The sequence below is a fragment of the Gouania willdenowi genome, chromosome 9 (genome assembly GCF_900634775.1).
Source record: "Gouania willdenowi chromosome 9, fGouWil2.1, whole genome shotgun sequence".
NCBI lineage: Eukaryota > Metazoa > Chordata > Actinopteri > Blenniiformes > Gobiesocidae > Gouania > Gouania willdenowi.
The window spans coordinates 18,766,077-18,782,988 of record NC_041052.1 but is presented as its reverse complement, the minus strand read 5'-3'; the positions used below and the strand labels follow the sequence as shown (position 1 = coordinate 18,782,988).

Here is a 16,912-nt window from a genome sequence, read left to right as displayed (position 1 = left end):
AAGTGAGCCTGTGTGTGTGTGTGTGTGTGTGTGTGTACTGTATGTGTGTGTGTTGGATGAAGGCATAGATGTTAGTAGTGGTCCAGAGGACACAGTAAACAGAATAACAGTGGTTTAAAGGGAATTCAGCCGATGTATCAAATCCCATGACCCATTCTTTGCCCTGTAGTTCAAACCAAAGACAACAAGCACACAGTGTTCACTATTCCTCACTATAACACACACTCAACACAAAACATGATGACTACAACAGGGGAAAACGTGGTAAAAATCACCCCCAGCTTATATAAGTTCACACTGAATTTGTATTTCGGGTCTTTTTTGCTCCATTTGACTCATTATTGTTGAATTGCATGATATCAATACCAACCGAAAAGGGATCTCAAACTCAGAGGAATTATGGTTGCGCATATTTTTTAAGGAAATAAATAAAAAGTGGAAAAAGTAAAGAATAAGCCCCCCAACACCCCCTCTCAAATCTAATTCTGCTCAGGGTTCTAGAATAGAATGGATTTTTGGAGATCTTTTCTAAATGTATAATCGGTAACTACTGTGAGGAAATATTATGTATACTACAGATAATTCCTGAGACAGAAGTATAGTGATTGCAGTGAATGTTGTTAATGTGAGAATTCTAAGAATATCTTCTACAAATGTTCTCCATTGGTTACTTGGGCCTCAAAACCTTTTACACAACATTTATTTTTCCACGTTGAAATATTATCTTTGCCGTTCTGTGATCTTCAAATAGTGTGATGTGGGTTCATAGTTTATTGCAATTCTGTGGCCCTTGATGTCAGTGTTACACTCATGTCAGCTTTATTTAAAGAAACACTTAAGTATCACCTTTAGTTTGAAAGGAATGAAACCGATAGAATATTAGCATGGTCTGTTAGCATTTATTGGATGTCAAAAGTTGATGCCTTGGTGATTGAGGGAAAAAAAATGGTGTGGTACAGTATGTCAGCACCCTTGGGCTTCAGTCTACAGCGGTATGACTGGTTTTAATTACTCCCAGAACTCGCACACATTTGGTGAACTTCTCATAAGGTCCAATTTGAAGGTCAGAGTGAGACACTTACTGTAGTTGGAAAAGTATAAGTTCTACTACAGTACCACATAGTGATGGAGCCTACAGTGGGAACACTGGGCTACATTTAACCAAAATTATTATCTTAATGGGAAATGTTTTTTTGTCCCGTGCAGGAATCCTTTAAACTCATACAAACACCACAATAGATCTGCAACAGTTTATTTTTAGAGTGTTTTTATCGTGCAAATAAATAGATCAGTAATTATTGGATATATTGATTAGGGCTGGGATAAACAATTATTTTTTAAACGATTAACCTGCGATTATTTTTTCGATGCATCAATTAATCTAACGATTAATTTTTCCAGTTCGATTCAATTCGACTTATCAATTATCTCCCCATTAATTGACTAAAAGTAATTTATACACGTTGATTTACATATCTAAAATGAAAAAAAAAAACAAACATAAATTCCTTAACATTGCAATATATGTTTATTGCTCTTCAACTTAAAATTCCAAAATAAAGTTGAAGTAAGATTATAAAAATACAAACTAATGCATTCAGAGTCAGAAGTAGCATTAAAATAAACTTTCCTTTTACCTTAAGAATTGTATGTAAATGTGTTATTTCATTGCGTGTGTGCACGCGTGCGGCTGCTGCTGCTGCTGCTGATGTCACAGTGGGTGTTTCCTCTTTGTCCCGTCGACGCGCTGCCAGTCGGTCACACTCGGGATAAAGGACGAGGGTTACGGGGAACAGCTACCTTCGACAAACGAGTGCGTGTCTTCACTGCCTTGCACTTTTGAAACTCGGAAGAGCCACTCGCATTAGTTATTCTCCGATGCCACCATCGTTGTTTTGGTCGGACGACGCAACGTATTTTTTGTTGTCCCGGCCCTAATATTGATGTATAATAGCAATTGATGCAGGTCCAAGGCTTTGGATTTCTGTTATGTTAAGGCCCCCCAATGAAGAAATAAATGGCATTGGAGCCAAAAATTATAAATTGATCTACATAGCAAGGGATTATCCTCATATAGTTGCAAGCTCAGCATCATTAATAATGTCCCTCAATCAATACCAATCTACTACTCTACGTTACTGAGTTGGGACAAGTTTTTTTTTTCTTCTAATATAAGTGAAATTGTGAGAAATGTCAAATTCCAGAGCATGGCAGGGTGATGTCACAGTGCATTTAGACTTGACTTTGGGCATGGCAGCGTCCTGAGCTCCAGGGTCGGACAGGAAATCTGAAATACTTTGTTCTTGCAGTCATCCTTCTTTAAAATTGTTGCCCATTTTTTAATGAGAACGGTCCTTTAGCAATTACATTTTACAACACTGTTGCAAAACATACACAGGTCAATCACACATACTGTATGCATACATTACTGTTGTGGACCAAGCAGCCAAGGAACAGGAAGCAGGTTTGAAGTTTAAAAATGTGGGTTTTATTTTCCCCCCAAAAAGAAACTTGAACAAAGCAATCAACAGACCTCCGAACTATCACACAAGAGGAGTATTACATGTTAGGTGATTTACATAGCACAAACTACAATGACGTTTTCTCAAAGCGTTAAAAAAAATTCATAATAAGAAGGAAAAAACCAAACAAGATCCACGTGAACAGTGGGAAGAAACAACTCCCTTTTAACAGGAAGAAATCTCCAGCAGAACCAGGATCAGTGGTCGCAGCCATCTGCCTGGGTTAGTGGACAGAAGAAGGAGAACAGAACAGGATAGAGAGCTAAAACATCAGAGTTTCTCAGACTAGTTGAGCCATGAACCACAGATCAGGAACTGTCAACTCCAGCTTCAAGACACCTGAAACAGAAAAGAGAGAGAAGAGCGAGGAGAAGGCACTGACTGCAGAAAAACATGATACAGGAATACAGTAGAATGAGAATGAGTATGGGGTCAACATCAGTGTAAGTGGTGTGTAAGCAGTATGAGCAATGTGATGGATATACAACGAGGTTCGGAAGTGGGGGGTTTGGCTGCAACCTGGCACAACTTTGTCTGACTGAACTTCACCCACTGCAGCCCATTAGAGCTATGTATAGATGGTGGACTGTGTTTGAATATAGTGTTGGTGTTGTACTATATGATCTTAATTTTTAGTTCCTATTTTTAGGTTTAGGGCTTTAGGGCTTATAATAGCGTTAACCTAACCACCCAAGTGGTTAGGTTAACGCTATTATACAGTATACGCTTCAGCAAAAAAGGTTTAGCCTTAAAGGTGGAGAGAATAGCAGCCTCCCGTACTAAGACTGGGAGCTGGTTCCAAAGGGAAGGAGCCTGGTTGCTCCAGCAGTGACGTGATCCAGTAGCCATCATCATCCTCATCTGTGATTGACATGCACTTTATCTGAGTCTGAATCACAGTTGCTCTCATACTGTTCATGTTCCATTTTGTTTACACGTTTCATTTTATTCTTGTAAAAATCATTTTTCTTTTTGATTTTCTGTTGTTTGTTCCTCTGAGTCATTTTATTTCTGCATGCACATTCAATGTGGCCCTTTTATACCACAATTTCTACAGTCTACGTCCTTACACCAACACTCTTTTGTGTCCACAACTGTCCAGATGATGCCTCCTTCATAGACTGCATGAACAGTTCGTGCACTTGTGTTGATGCACTCAGCTGCTGTGCCTCTTTAGCTGCCATCTTCATTGATGTGCTCATTTCAATTGTCTTATCTGTTAGCTTCCGTTAACAAACGCTTTTGGATAGCCTCGCTGCGTAGAACACATACTAGCCGGTCACGTAATGTTACACTGAGTGAACGTCCAAAATCACAGTGGTCAGACAACTGCTTGAGTACATCTATAAACTGTGAGACAGATTCAACCTCTTCCTGGTTTCTTTTATGGGACCTGAACCTTTCGGCACTAATCATTGGCTTCGGTGCATAGTGGTTCTTCAATATTTCCACTATTTGTTCATAGGGTTTTTCACCTGGCGTTTCTGGTTGCACTAGACTTCAATGAGACAAAAGGTAATACATAACACTCCCAGTCCCCCCCCATGAGGTCAATGAGCTTGGTTTAGTCCGGTGGGCGTAGGCCTCAGCATAAAAGTCAGCTCCGCCCTCTCCACCATCTTTTGCCAGACCAGGAAGACATTCCACAGGTAACTCAAAGACAAAGAAAATCATGTTTAACATCCATTCATTGAAATACAAATAAGCAATATGATGAATTGTGCAGCCTAACTTTCACTGTGTGACTGTGGCCATCACAATTTTACAGATACACTCATGTGACATTATATATCATTATATTATATTGTACCGGCAGCCAACATCTGCTTCTTTGTCACTGTTGTAATCTAGCGTGTGTTGCCAGTCTCCGCCCACAGCCACTTGTAAATTCATCTGCTTGGTTTGTATGATTAAGACATTCATATTCATTTGCGCATGCATGCGCACTTGTGTACACGTGTAGTCATGTAGTCAACAGAGAACAGAGGCTACTGGCTCTTACAATGTATTTCAATATGTACATTATTAAACAAAGCACTGGACATTAAAGACTACGCTATTGTGTATGATCAAAGATACTATGGAGGTGTTTCAAAAATGTGAAGAAAACATTGAAATATTGCAGAATGTGTCATTCCTCGGTTGCCCCCAAAATTTGACATTTGAAAAACACGCTCGTCTTTTTACACAATTTAATTCATGCAGTTATTATTTCATTAAAACCCAATTAAAACATGTGACGTGAGCCTCATGTTTAAGCAGCTGTGTGACAGTGCTGCAGAGGGAGCATTTCTCCTGCATCATTATACGGTGAGAACAAAGGATATCCACATCACAAAAATCATGCAAATAAATGCAAATTGACAGTAGCAAGAAACAGCTAGGTTGTGGAGGTTCGGTGTCAGCCAATAGGAATGCAGTGTTTAAACAATGCTCAGGAATGATGTTTTGATAAATACAATTGTATTTTTAATGTATTCTTTATCCCACTGTCCACATTATATGCAGTTTTGCGTTGTCTTTAAATAATAAAGAACGTACGTGTGTGCGTGTGTGCATGTGAGCTCGTGGTGAAGCAATATTTGCGTGAAACTACCTCAGAGAAATGAGCAGCAGATATAAATGACACCAGTGCTAATAGAAGTCACACCAGTGAAAACTTTATTGTTGATGATGGAAAACACTCACCAGGTTGTTGCATCAGCACAAATTCATTGGCCCAATGTGAAAATTGAATTTTTTCACATGGAGCTAAAAATAAATCCCTTTTGCTTTTGTACCAAATTATGAATTGTGTACTCTGTAATGAATTGCCTTGTGCAGAGTTTGCAATGAGACAATTTTCTCGAAGTTATTGTGATGTTTTTTTTTTTTTTTTTGTTTTTGTTTTTAATTCTCACCTATTGCATAGATATAATTAGAGTGCTGCAACGTAACAAGAGTAAACCATCAATAATGCATCAGTTTTGTTATCAATGTAACCAATCTTCAAATATTGGGTAAAAACAATTATTTGTTAAAACTATTTTAAATTTAATTACACACACACACACACACACATTATGCACAGTTTTTGTGTTCGGTCTGTTCACTGTCCTCCTTTTATCCCACTGTTCCATTCTTTGTGTTTGCGTGTGCGTGTGTGTGTGTGTGTGTGTGAGACTGTGTGTGCTATTATTGGTTCAAAAAGATGCAAATTTAAATTAATTGTGGCCTGCAGGTGTTCAGACTTTTTCATCAGTGTTTTAATTTCTTTTAAAGCTTCACAATAACTTAAATTTGACTAACAACTAAAAACCTTCAATTTGGTCTATTTTCTATTTATGTTGAAGATGCTAAGCACTCTTCTGTCTCAAAAAAATAATGTTCGCTTAATCAAAAAAAATAAATAAATAAAAAAATAAAAAATGAAAAAAAAAACATTGGGAAGCCCCATATGTTTTTCATCTTAAACTCTTCCATTTACAAATGAATTGTCAAAGTGTGGCTGTGATTTTCAATGCTTTTTTTTTTAATGTTATATATTTGCTTTTCAAGCTTCTTTCAAATAGAAAAGCTCTAATAGGGAAAATGGGAATATGAAAATGGAGTGCCCACATCACAAAAGATGGAGACAAAGAGAGACAGACAGCATACACTGACAAGGACAGGCAAAAGATGAAGCTCATTTTTCGTGGGCACCCAGTGGTGTCTGCATTGCAGATCGCTGAAATCCCCCTCCAACACATCCCTGGGCTTAAGGGTGTGGAGTGGAGAAGGGTGAACAGGGGGTGGATTTTTTTTTTTTCTTTTTTTTTTGTTATCGCTGCTTTGGTACACTTTGTTTTTTTCCATCTCCTCTGAAATATATATATATTTTTCTGTCTGCATCAAATGTCAAGTTAATTTCCGAGGTTCAATGAGGGATGTGTCCTTCTATTCTGTGTGTGTGTGTGTGTGTGTGTGTGTGTGTGTGTGTGTGTGTGTGTGTGTGTGTGTGTGTGTGTGTGTGTGTGTGTGTGTGTGTGTGTGTGTGTGTGTGTGTGTGTGTGTGTGTGTGTGTGTGTGTGGTGTGTGTGTGTGTGTGTGTGTGTGTTGTGTGTGTGTGTGTGTGTGTGTGTGTGTGTGTGTGTGTGGGGCAGATTGTTGCAATGTGTTGTGCATCCCAGTGTGTTTACGCGTTTCTGTGTGTGCGTATGTGCCTGTATGGGGAAAAGGGAAATGAGGAGTAGTGGGGGGTATGGAGTTGAGTACAGTATGTATAAATTCTCTTTTAAAGAGCTGAGGAGGAGTTTGTTATTGTGTAAGAATACATATGACCATGGCAATGGAGTATTTATGTCCCAAATCAATTAGTTCTAGAACTTGTTTTTACTGTCTCACACATTATATCCTATTGCTATTATGGTAACCTTGTACAAATAAAATCCCCAGAATTACTTGCATTTGTAGTTTTTTATTTGACCAGACAGTACAGTGGTGTAGTGGTTATCTCCTCACAGCAAGAAGGCTCATTGTTTGATTCCCAGAAACCCTTTCTGTGATCTTACTATGTGCACTTTGCGTGTTTTATCATTTTTTCCAGGTAGTTTTGCTTCTGCTCAGACTTTTCAATCAGTATTTTGGGTTAATTGGAGACGCTAAAATGACCATAGGTGGGGACGAGTGTGTGAATAGTTTTTGTTTGTGATGAGTGTGTGAATTGTTGTATCTACAGACTGCCATGACCCTAAGTGCAGGAATCAGTGTGGATATAAAAGAGATGGACACACCTCTTTTCTTCTGGTGCTGAACAATACCTTCCTAGGTCATAATGTATTGTACCAGATTCTAGAGGCTCACCTTTCCCTCATTATAAACAAGTATTTCTTCCATGTGCCATCCCCATATGTCCACTAGATACATCCAACCCTGTGATATCCAATATAAGCAGCTTTTATAATAGTACACAAGCACTCGGTTTGTGTTTGAATCCCTTTAGTGCTTTATACGCTCTGCTTGTTGAGTGTCTCTGTTGCATATATTTCCCACTGTGCAGATTTATGCAGACATGACGATATGGATGTTACGTGTGTGTGTGTGTGTACTTGTGTGCACGTTTGTCTGGTTTGCTTTTTTTTTTTTTTATGCATGCAGATGTTATGCGCAGGAAGACAAACTGTATGTTTTGTATCGCAATGTGTGAAACCATTTTCTTTTTTTTTTTTTTCAAAGAAAAGTGGGATTCGCATTCATCAGTCGTGCTTACGCTGATGTATGCTTCTAGCCCACAAATGTCACATCCCATAACCCAGAAAAATGACACCAGTCCCACCTAATTGCGCACATTCATGATCCTGTTTTGCATAGTGCTGTTAGCTTATTTCTGTTGCAAGCCATGGAACAGAGGCATGTGGCTGATCGAAAAGCCTTTCAATCCACTGATTCAGCGTGTCGCTGCCACAAGCACCGGCTTGATAACAGCACCAGCACGCCAGTTTTTTTTTTTTTTTTTTTTTTTTATGATCTGAAACCATATGGAAGTGGTTCTCCTTATTTCCTGCAGTCAGTCATTTTTTTCACCGCCTGCAGCTTGTTCAAGCCTTGTGGGAATTTTTAATAAAGAATTATCTTTGCCCTAGTTTATGAAGGTCATTTTAGAAAATAGACCATATTCAACTATCTTTGGAAACATTTTTTCATTTATCCTTAAATTCTTCCCCTAGTTTCATCTTTGTGTTGTTGTCGCTCCTATTTATCCGCTGTAGTACTTGTGATTATAAATACGCTATTTAGAAGCTGGTATAGCTGGAGAGCAAAGAGCTGTAAGTTGTAGCAGCAAGGTCAATGGCTTCTTACTTATTCAGCCTCCTGTAAAGACGATGAAAGTCTGGCTGGTTTCAGTCCATGCTGTAGCCCAGTCCTGAAAACACTGGTAGGCATTGTTAAGCCATTTTCAACGAAGAGGCGAACCAGAGATGGAGTGAGGAGCGGAAGTGGGAGTTGCAGGCTGGTAAATAGGGTGTATGAAAGGCAGAGAAAGAAAAAGGTTTTGGGTAGAGATGGAGCAGGTGGGAACCTGGCAGGAGTAGCAGATAGTGTGGCAGAGAGAAAAAGAAGAATCATGGAGAAAGGTGGTGAGAAATCATCTTTTTTTTTTTTAGCTCATGTATTACATTTTCCACCATTTTCTTCTCCCGATTGTTCTTGTTTTCTTTTACATCTTCTTGCACTTATCTATCATTATTGTATAAATAATATCTTCGTTTACCCTACAAACCATCTACTTAGTTTTTTGCATCTGCCATTGTTTCGTCTCTTCCGGGCTGTGCGTGTCGTACCACTTCTGTCTCCACTTTCCCATCCAAAAGCAAAGAGAGAGAGGGGGAGAGATGAGGGGATGGGACAAAAAAAGGAGTATTGAAAGGGAGGATGAAGCGAGCAGAACCGGAGAGGAAAAGGGGCAGGAGCGGAAAGAAAAGGAAAGATCACACTGTTTCCTGGCCTAATGAACACAAGCAAAGGGTGATCACAATAGAATACATTATGCCCTTGTTAGGGGAGGCAATCAATTAGCAGAGCATACAACACAGGCACAACATCGTTCCTGCTTTGGCACTGTTTCATTTATGGGCCAAACAAGAGGATGAGGAAACTCCCCTGCTTCACTGTTTTTTCCCACCCTCCATGCCCAGTGGCCACAAAGGATCTGATTTTATTTCCTGATTTAAAAGAGGCCAAGACTAAATTTGCATTTCCACTGTATTCACTCAATGTTTGTTGATAAATTGAGGTTGTACAACAGTCAAAGGTCCTTCATGAAGCAGCCAGGTCTGTGAGCTTGAATGAAGCCTTTGCATAAGCCAAAGAAAACACTTAATTATAGCCGCATATCCATCATGTCTTTTTCAGTAAATACGATGAAGCATTCAACCTAAAACTGCCAATATGTTGTACCTTTTAAAGCACGGCTTGATAGACCATGCATATCAGAAATGACATATCAGGGCCTAGCACTGACAATTTCAAACAAAATTGTCACTCACTTTTCATCAGAAATTCATACAGTGGTTGCGTTAAATTCCTTCATCCTTTTCCCTCTGTTTTCTTCCTTTTTTGTGACATTGAAAGGAATAGCTTCAGATAATAGTGGCAATCTTTATTGTGAAAGAGGCACAAAGCAGTTCTGCCTTAACACATGTACAAATCACCACTGTCTGTCTGAGAATCTGTAGAAGTGCCTGTGATGAGTAGAACAACCTGCTTTCACTGAGGAACTCTGGTGATTCCAGGCCGAGGCTGTAAATGGAGGAAACAAAAGGAAATGAAAGAGCAGCGGAAAGGAGGGGAAATTGTAGCAGGAGTCCAAATGATGCTCTTGTTTTCCTTTATCTTTTTTCCCCAAGAAAATACTAAGCATCAGGATGAGGTTCAGGGAGTCTGTTGCTGCTGGTTTTGTCAAGGCCTTCTCATTCTTAGCTTATGTCCATGTCCTGGCTTCTGTGTGTATATTTGTGTATTTCAGTTACACACTTCACTTTTTACACAGACTTCCCGTTCTTTTAATAGTTTCTAGTTTTTCAGTTTTTTTTTTTTTTTTTTTTTTTTTTTTTTTACTGTTGTAATAATATTTTTGAAATTAGCTGCTAAATAAACAGTTGGCTTTTGAGGAGACAAAACAATAATTCAATTCAAAGACAATTTGATATGGGTGTTGTAAATGTTTTACTCATTACCCTAGCATGCTACAGTAGTATACTGTCTACCTACCATTATTGCTAAGCTAACAGCCCATTTTTGAAAGATTTGTGCCTTTTTAGCATGGATTAGTTCAGTCTTGTAAAAGTATACTAAAGGCAAGGAGTTAGTACAGAATATATCCTCATCTGCCAGGATCTGCACATCGTTTGTCATGGCATGGGTATAATTCATCTTCTATAAATGGTCTACCTGGGCTAAATTCGAACCCTGATACTGGTGTTGGCTTTGAGACTAAACCTGGCACTAGTAGCAGGGTTAGAATACAGGTATTTGTTGAAGCACCCTTGGTGACTCTGTTGAACTTAACATTTTGTTCATGCTGAGATGTTTTCAAAATCCATGCACACTTTAACAGAGAACATGTAACAAAAACCCCATTGGCTCAATGTACAAATACTTTAGGGTTAGGGTTAGAGCTAAGGGTTAGGTAGGGTAATGTGTTTTCTCGATGAGACCCCCCGGGGGAGTTCGAGGACTCCCCCAGTTAGATAGGGAATCAAAGGCAGGCACGGGCCGACGCATGTTATTCGTGTTCCTCTCGTCATTGTGTCACACATCAAAAGGTTTTGTGAATTTGTATCAGTGGGTGAGGTGTCTGTGCAGTGTTGTGACTGTATGACAGGCGTCAGAGTGAGAGGAGGATGGATGCATCCGGCCCACTTTGTGTCTGATTGGACAAACCCGTTGTAACTTGGAGATATGTGTGTGTAATGGAATGAGGGATCATAGAACTGTAGCTGAGGGACAGAAGCAGGAGCCTGTCTGGGCTTCACCACAACCGGGTCTGTGTGGACCTCGTCTCAGTTTCCAGTCTCCACCCCATTGCCTGTGGTGAGGAATGGGATGGAGATGGAAGTGGTTGGTGTGTTCTTGTTTGTTTTATTCTGGGTTTTATTCTAGGTTTAGGTGTTAACCTTATCTTTAGAATTGTTGTATTTTGAGAGGAGGAGGGGGGGGGGGGGGGGGGGGGGCGCCATTTTGTTTTCGGGGGCCATTTTGTTTTCGGAAGTTATTTTGTTGTTATTAGGGTTAGAGTTTGGGTTTTTAGGTTTAGGGTTAGGTTTAGGGTTAGGTCTAAATATAGAACCTTGAATTTGCCTAAGGAGTGGAGGCGGTAGCGGTTAGGTTTAGTGTTAGGGATCATGTCCAGTTGTAGAATGATATTTAAAGAGGTTTGGGGTTAGGTTTAGGGTTAGGTTTAGGATTGGGTTTTAGGTTTAGGATTTTAGGGTTAGATATAGAACCTCAAATTTGGCCAGCGAATGGAGGCGGTAGCGGTTAGGTTTAGTGTAAAGGATCATGTCCAGTTGTAGGATAATATTTAAAGAGGTTTAGGGTTAGTTAAGGGCTTAATTGTGTTTTTCTTAAGTTTTGGAGGTAAGTTTCCAGAGGAGAGTGCAGGATTGGATGGACGGACTTAATCCTCCTCAACCCTGTGCCTGTGTGGGCAGCGTCTCCATCCTTTCACCTGCCTTTTAGTTTGGTTAAGGTCTTAATTGTGTTTTTAAGTTTTGGAGGTAAGTTTCCAGAGGAGAGTGCAGGGTTGGGTGGACGGACTTAATCCTCCTCAACCCTGTGCCTGTGTGGGCAGCGTCTCCATCCTTTCACCTGCCTTTTAGTTTGGTTAAGGTCTTAATTGTGTTTTTAAGTTTTGGAGGTAAGTTTCCAGAGGAGAGTGCAGGATTGGATGGACGGACTTAATCCTCCTCAACCCTGTGCCTGTGTGGGCAGCGTCTCCATCCTTTCACCTACCTTTTAGTTTTTGTTTGGTTAAGGGCTTAATTGTGTTTCTTTCTAGAGTTTTGGAGGTAAGTTTCCAGAGGAGAGTGCAGGATTGGGTGGACGGACTTAATCCTCCCCAACCCTGTGCCTGTGTGGGCAGCGTCTCCATCCTTTCACCTGCCTTTTAGTTTGGTTAAGGTCTTAATTGTGTTTTTAAGTTTTGGAGGTAAGTTTCCAGAGGAGAGTGCAGGGTTGGGTGGACGGACTTAATCCTCCTCAACCCTGTGCCTGTGTGGGCAGCGTCTCCATCCTTTCACCTACCTTTAGGGTTAAGGCTAAGGGTTTTGGTTAGGGTTAGGACTAAGGGTTTTGGTTGGGGTTAGGGCTAAGGGTTTTGGTTGGGGTTAGGACAAAGGGTTTTGGTTGGGGTTAGGGCTAAGGGTTTTGGTTAGGGTTAAGGCTAAGGGTTTTGGTTAGGGTTAGGACTAAGGGTTTTGGTTGGGGTTAGGGCTAAGGGTTTTGGTTGGGGTTAGGGCTAAGGGTTTTGGTTAGGGTTAGGGCTAAGGGTTTTGGTTAGGGTTAGGACTAAGGGTTTTGGTTGGGGTTAGGGCTAAGGGTTTTGGTTGGGGTTAGGGCTAAGGGTTTTGGTTAGGGTTAAGGCTAAGGGTTTTGGTTAGGGTTAGGACTAAGGGTTTTGGTTGGGGTTAGGGCTAAGGGTTTTGGTTTGGGTTAGGACTAAGGGTTAGGGTTAGAGTTAGGGGTTAGGGTTAGGGTTAAGGCTAAGGGTTTTGTTTAGAGTTAGGGCTAAGGGTTTTATTTAGGGATAGGACTAAGGGTTTGGGTTGGGGTTAGAGTTAGGGCTAAGGGTTAGGGTTAAGGCTAAGAGTTTTGTTTAGGGTTTGGACTATGGGTTTTATTTAGGGTTAGGACTATGGGTTTTATTTAGGGTTAGGAGTTAGGTTTAGAGTTAGGGCTAAGGGTTTTATTTAGGGATAGGACTAAGGGTTTGGGTTGGGGTTAGGGTTAGAGTTAGGGTTAAGGCTAAGGGTTTTGTTTAGGGTTTGGACTATGGGTTTTATTTAGGGTTAGGACTAAGGGTTTGGGTTGGGGCTAAGGGTTAGGTTTAGAGTTAGGGCTAAGGGTTTTGGTTAGAGTTCGGGCTTAGGGTTTGGGTTGGGGTTAGGACTAAGGGTTTGGGTTTGGGTTAGGGCTAAGGGTTATGGCGCGTTCACAACAAACGCATCAAAATGTCAAAAGCGGCAGGTGTACATTCACAATATATGGTGGACGCTCTTCTTGGGAGCGTCGGAGGTCCCCCGCGCCTCCTGTGCCATGCGTTTTGAAGCTTTTCGCACGGCAGATGCTTTTCACGTGCATCCGGCACCTCCAATGCAGCCGACGCTGGAGTTGGGATTGATGAACTTTTGGGGCATAACGCGGCACGTCGACCAATCAGGAGCGTTCCCCAACCGTGACATATTCAGAATAATGAGAAAAAAAACACTAACCGGAGACAGATGGACATGCACTCTTCTGCTGGAATAGAGCGCCTGTAGTTGGTGTCCTGGTAGGAGATGCGAGCTCTGATGTGGGTCAGCAGGTAGTCAAACTGGGCACGGGAGAGATGGAAGTAGCGCTGAAAGCGACTCTTGTCCGAGCACAGCTCTGGTAAATCCAGAAACGACGTTCAGGCGCAAATAAAGCCAAGCCACTTTCTGGATAATGTAGAGCCGATGAACGGGAGTCGGAGGCGGCGTGTTCAGAAAGGAACTCCACACTTTATTCTCCATTCAACCACACTCTCTATAGCCCTCTGACATCACAGTGCACACACTGATTCACACCAAAATACATTTGACCGGAAACACCGCCTTTTCAACACAGCCTGTTCCCCACCACTTCAGTCACTGGGTAAATTATGAACGTAAATGATTGCTACAGTATCATCCATTGTATCAACACCACTGGAAACAGAGAAGCACCTCCCCTCGACACGCGTCCAGAGCATCTTCGACGCTGGTGACAAGCGTCTGTATTCAATGAGCACAAGCGTCCAACTACGTGTGTGAGGCTCAATTTTTTTGCCCAAAACTCGTTTGGTGTGAACGTACCATTAGGGCCAAGGTTTAGGGTTAGGGTTAAATGCGCTACACTCTTATTTCATTCTTGATACATCTGAACTTTGGCATGGAAAAGGATATGTGACTGTACAGTAGATTTTTAACCAAATACACCATTTGTCAATGCAGGACTCTGGGATATTGTGACCTTAATAAACAGTAGGACATCCATTAGCCAGAAAATTTTCATTCTACATACTTTACATTCAATCATACATTGTGGCTCTGAACAGCTGCAGATAGTTCCATTAGTCCCTATGTTGGAGAACAGTAGTAATTGTGTTTCATGTGTTATTTTATTCTTCCCTGACAAAACAAATCACTTTGAACTACAGTGTTTACACTTAACTAATGCACAGGTGAGTAGACACAACACCATAATGTACACTTGCTTTTGTCTCCTGTGGTGGCATGAAGTGGGTTTTACGTCTAAGTATTTAATGCATAATATGTATTAGTGTTTTGTTGGTCATGAAAGTGCTACGTGAAAGGGTTTGCTGTTGTATTTTGACCTTTCAAAGAGAAGAAAAACACTATTTTCTTCTAAATCAAAGACTGTGCTGCTTGTGTCTTTTTGAATATTAAAATGCGCATGCTAAATTGCTTGCTGTATAATTATATTCATATTTTTTATAGGTTGCAGATGTAACTTTTTTTTTTCTTGCTAACCATTTTCAATGTTAAACTTATGTGCTGCCATAGAACAGTGGGTCTCATACTTTTCACAGTCCCGTACCCCTTCGGACATTTAACGTGAAGCCATTAACCCCCTACTCCAACACACTTAAAAAAACATAATACAGTCATACAGTGAAACTTGTCTCTGAATATAAAAATGTTGAGGAATAATATATAAGAAAAATAATAATCTGCAGGCAAACAAGAAAACATCTTATTCAGATATATCACTTGTTTGCTTTAATTAATTATTTTAGCCTACAGGCATTTTCAGGAAGAAACCAATCTCTCTCTCTCTCTCTTTTTTTTAAATTAACTGATTAATTAATCTACCAAACATTTGTTGATTGAACATATACCAGTAATACAACATATTTATCTTCCTGAAACTGTGAAATACAACTCGTTACAACTTTAATGAGACGGGTGAGGTTGAGACTAGGATGCACAGAACTCTGAGATGTTTGTCTGAATTTCATATTTGCTGTCATGTTGAGGGAGCCAATATGAAACTTGCAGCCTCATATGGTTGCACTAGTGGGCTTTGCATGTGTAATTTGTGGAAATGCATGGAGGCTCCTGACTGCTGGTCAGATTATAATCTAGTTTCCAATGTTTTCTGGCTGTTTCAGGTGATAGAAAAAGGCATTTGATAAGGGTTTGCATGGACCATTAACAAACCACCTATCCATTCATGCAACCATCATCTAGAATCAGAATCAGAATTCTACCCACTTGTCTAAGCATGAAGATGTTTCTCGTGAACAGCAACAAAATATACTTATCTGCACCTGAGGCCTAGTCTTTCCATTTATAAGGCCCTCGAAATAACACCTAAAATACTGCATGTGTAACTGCTTGGTGTCCTTACATTTGTAGTCATGACATTTGTACACAAGCAGGGGCACAGCCTTTAGCACCCCATGCTGCTTGTTCCCTCACCATCAGTGCCTCCCCACCAGCACCTTTACCAAACCAACTTTCCTTTATCTGCAATTGCGTCCACATGTGTCTATTTGTGTGTATATTTTTAATGCGTTGGGACCCATCCTATATGTGCAATTTATGTCTTTAAGCCATGTCCAGATCAGCTACTTCCGTGCTTCCCTGTGGCCTGTGTACACAGCAGGGGACCTAGTGATGAGCCAGCCTCCTTCTCTGCTGGATGCAGGGTGAACAAATACAGTCATCGTGCCCTTAAGGGTAGTAGTGCACAGATGTGCATGTTTGCCAGATGATATAAAACCATGTAGGAAAATACTCTTGGAAAAAAAAATTCTGGCTTCATCCTTACGTGATAAAAAATATATACATTTCCAAATATATACATATATATACACATATATATATATATATATATATAGATGGATAAAAGCACATACAAATATACAGACATGCACACTGTCCCTGAAGCCATGGGAAAGGAGAACACTGAGGTTTAAGGTCATTTTAAGAATTCTGCACCCTGAGGCGCTCTATTGTCAGTGCATCACCTCCTTTTGCTCACACATGCACTAAGATGCATTTACAAGACACTGGAAGAAGGCATTCATCCTCCACACAGAACGTCTGAAGTTATTCCCACAACAAACAAAATACAATATGGATATAGTGACTCCATAACATCTTCAAACAGCTTCATGTGTACATTTTTTAGTGCTATATACAACGATCATTTTTCTTTCTGTGCAATTGTCTGTGTAAAAAGAAAAGAATAGAGTCCGAGAATGTGAAAAATAATGGTTTTTGGAGTTGAGCTTGAGCATTTCACAAATGGATTTTGGTTCTTTGTTTAGTACGATGGTGTGGGGAATTCATAGATGCAGAGTTTTTGAAAAGAGTGAAGGTTAAGAAGAAAGGGTGGAGGGCAGTGGGTGTGATTAGCTCCTTTGTTGGAGGTCTGTTGAGCTTCATCGGTTTCAGAGAATAGGTTCCTAATGAACCCAGCCAAGCTTGGACCAAACTTTGTACTGAAGACAAACTAAGTTATGGTGGTCTGGCAGAGCGCTGGGGGCGAGCCGACTGATATACAACGCCTGGACATATGGTCCCCCTGTCAGGGCCTCCCCCAGCCACTTTCTCATGTCCTGGCTTCTGTGTATGTGTGTTCTTTTGTGTGTGTGCACGTCAGATGGGATACACTACGAAAGA

At 40.5% G+C, this 16,912-nt stretch overlaps 1 long non-coding RNA gene across 2 annotated transcripts in view; it reads left to right on the top strand.

The window, feature by feature from the left end:
- LOC114470227 (uncharacterized) overlaps positions 1-16,912 on the top strand; it is a 40,959-nt gene that overhangs the window by 14,858 nt on the left and 9,189 nt on the right. The window lies entirely within an intron of this gene.